Source organism: Apodemus sylvaticus, chromosome 11 (assembly GCF_947179515.1).
Source record: "Apodemus sylvaticus chromosome 11, mApoSyl1.1, whole genome shotgun sequence".
Classification (NCBI taxonomy): domain Eukaryota; kingdom Metazoa; phylum Chordata; class Mammalia; order Rodentia; family Muridae; genus Apodemus; species Apodemus sylvaticus.
Genome location: NC_067482.1, coordinates 102,073,656 through 102,077,242, shown reverse-complemented (window position 1 = coordinate 102,077,242; position 3,587 = coordinate 102,073,656). Strand labels below are relative to the sequence as shown.

At 40.1% G+C, this 3,587-nt stretch overlaps 1 pseudogene; it reads left to right on the top strand.

Moving 5' to 3' along the window:
* The first annotated feature begins 3,058 nt into the window (after positions 1 to 3,058).
* Positions 3,059 to 3,162, top strand: LOC127696925 (uncharacterized; annotated as a pseudogene).
* The last annotated feature ends 425 nt before the right edge of the window (positions 3,163 to 3,587 follow it).

The following is a 3,587-nucleotide window of genomic DNA, read 5'->3' as shown; positions in this document are numbered from 1 at the left end:
GGTCCAAGAAAGAAGGAGAACTACAGGCCAATATCCCTTATGAATACTGATGCAAAAATACTCAATAAAATTCTTGCTAATCAAATCCAAGAACACATCAAAATGATCATTCACCATGATCAAGTAGGCGTCATCCCAGGAATGCAGGGATGGTTCAATATACGGAAATCCATCAATGCAATCCACTACATAAACAAACTCAAAGAAAAAAAAAACCACATGATCATTTCATTTTATTCTGAAAAGGCATTTGACAAAATGCATCATCCTTTCATGCAAAAAGTCCTGGAAAGAACAGGAATTCAAGTCCCATACCTAAGCATAGTAAAAGCAATATACAGCAAACCAGTAGCCAACATCAAACTCAATGGAGAGAAACTTACAGCAATCCCATTAAAATCAAGGACTAGGCAAGGCTACCCTCTCTCTCGATATCTTTTCAATATAGTACTTGAAGTTGTAGCTAAAGCAATTAGACAACATAAGCAGATCAAAGGGATACAAATTGCAAAGGAAGAAGTCAAACTATCACTATTTGCAGATGATATGATAGTATAACTAAGTGTCCCAAAAAACTCAAATAGAGAACTCCTACAGCTGATAAACAAGTTCAGCAAAGTGGCCATAAATGAATCAACTCATGCAAATCAGTAGCCTTCCTATACTCAAAGGATAAACAGGCTGAAAAAGAAATTAGGGAAATGACACCCTTCACAATAGCCATAAATAATATAAAGAATCTTGGTGTTACTCTAACCAAACAAGTGAAAGATCTCTATGACAAGAACTCCAGGTCTCTGAAGACGGGAATGAAAGAAGACCTCAGAAAATGGAAAAATCTTTGATGCCCGTGGATTAGCAAGATTAATATAGTAAAAATGGCCATCTTGTCTAAAACAATATACAGATTCAATGCAATCCCCATTAAAAGCCCAACTCAGTTCTCCATAGAGTTAGAAAGAGCAATTCTCAAATTCATCTCAAATAACAAAAAACCCACAATAGCTAATACTATTCTCAACAGCAAAAGAAATTCAAGGGAACTCAGTATCTCTGACCTCAAGCAGTACTACAGAGCAATAGTGTTAAAAACTGCATGGTATTAGTACAGTGACAGGCAGGTAGATCAATGGAATAGGATTGAAGACCCAGAAATGAACCCACACACCTATGGCCACTTGATCTTTGCCAAAGGAGCTAAAACCATTCAGTGGGAAAAGATAGCCTTTTCAACAAATGATGCTGGTTCAACTGGAGGTCAGCATGCAGAAGAATGTGAATTGATCCATTCTTATCTCCTTGTACTAAGCTCAACTCCAAGTGGATCAAGGACCTCCACATAAAACCAGACACAATAGAACTAACAGAAAAGAAACTGGGGAAGACCCTTGTGGACAGGGGCACAGGGGTAAAGCTCCTGAACAGAACACCAATAGCTTATGCTCTAAGATCAAGAATTGACAATTGGGACCTCATAAAATTACAAAGTTTCTGTAAGGCAAAGGACACTGTAAAAAGGACAAAACGGCAACTAACAAATTGAGAAAAGGTCTTCTCCACCCCTACATCCAACAGAAAGCTAATATACAATAAATACAAAGAACTCAAGAAGTTAGACTCCAGAGAGCCAAATAATCTATTAAAAATGGGGTACAGAGCTAAACAAAGAATTTTCCCTGGAAGAACTTTGGATGGCTGAGAAGCACCTTAATAACTGTTCAGTATCATTAGTGATTAGGGAAATGCAAATCAAAACAAGCCTGAGATTTCACCACACACCAGTCAGAATGTCTAAGATTAAAAACTCAGGAGACAGCGGCTGTTGGCAAGGGTATGGAGAAAGAGGAATACTCCTTCACTGCTTGTGGGAATGCAAGTTGGTACAACCACTCTGGAAATCAATCTGGTGGTTCCTCAGAAAACTGGGCATGACATTACTGGAGGACCCTGCTATACCACTCCTGGGCATATACCCAGAGGATGCAATACCCTGGCATGCAATAAGGACACATGCTCCAATATGTTCATTGCTGCCTTATTTGTAATAGCCAGAAGCTGGAAAGAACCCAGATATCCCTCAATGGAGGAATGGATACAGAAAATGTGGTATATTTACACAATGGAATACTACTCAGCAATTAGAAACAATGAATTCACAAAATTTTTAGGCAAATGGTTTGATCTGGAAAATATCATGCTAAGTGAGGTAACCCAATCACAAAAGAACACACATGGAATGCAGTCACTGATAAGTGAATATTAACCCAGAAGCTCTGAATACCCAAGACACAATTCACATATCAATTGATTCCCAAGAAGAAGGAAAGAGAGGTCCGTGGTCCTGGAAAGGCTTGATCCAACATTTTAGGGGATTACCAGAACAGAGAATAAGGAGGGGGTTGATTGGAGAACGAGTGGAGGAATGAGGGTTTATGGGACTTATGGGGAGGGGGGAACAGGGAAAGGGAAAATCATTTGGAATGTAAACAAAGAATATAGAAAATTTTTAAAATGAAGCAGTCTCTCCTAGAAATGGCCACACAAACAAAATTGGAACACTAGTGATATAGGTGTGCATATTAATGAGGAAGGGGAAATTTCTCACAGGGTTCTACCCCTAGACAACAAAACAAAACAAAAGCAAGACAAATACAAAAACAAAACAAAAACCCTAAAACTATAGGCAACTAATGACTTCTGAGACAAGAATTAGTCTCTCTCGGCAAAGAGTCCCCTTATTGGTTGTCCAATTCAGAGTGGTTTACTCTGAAACCATAGAAACCATCAAAAGTGAACTCAGCAGTTTGTATTTGTACACACACACATACACACACACACACATACACACACACACACACGCACACGCATGCACACACACACACACACACACACACACGTACACACATGCACACACACACACACACACACCAATAATAATGATACAAGAACCTATCAACTTTTGAATGGGACAAACAGAGAAGAATGGGAGAGTGCCTAGGAAGACATGGAGGAGAAAATGCAGAGTAAATTGATGTAATTCTAGTTTGATTAAAAGCATTTTGCAACTGACATGTGAGTCAGTAGGTGGCAGAGAGGAGCAAGACAATGTCTATGCTTGGTGTTCTGACCTATGAACATATGAATGATTAGAAGCCTAATATTCCTTGAAAAAAGTGAGCCTGGGATGATGACCAATTATGTACTACACAGGCCCTGATGAGACCCCAGGACAGGGAGCAAGCCAGAGATTAGAAGAACCCTGCCTAGGACTAAGGGCTCTGGATGGAAGTGAGTCCAAGGTGAGCACCAGACTAAGTGTCATGGGGCCTGGGCAGGGAGATATCCTGAGATGACCACCAGTAGGGTAGCATGCAGGCCTGGAGTGGGGAATGAAACCATGCCTGAAATGACCCTGCTGGGCACCATAATATACAAGCAGGTCATAACACTCCTGAGATCATTGCTGAGATGATCCCAGACACTCAGCAACCCTGACTTACACTAAGAAATAAGTTCATGTTGGAGAAATGGAAGAAAAAGGAACAGAAAGAAGTAGGCACTATAAAGAGGCTTGAGGGCAGTGGTGA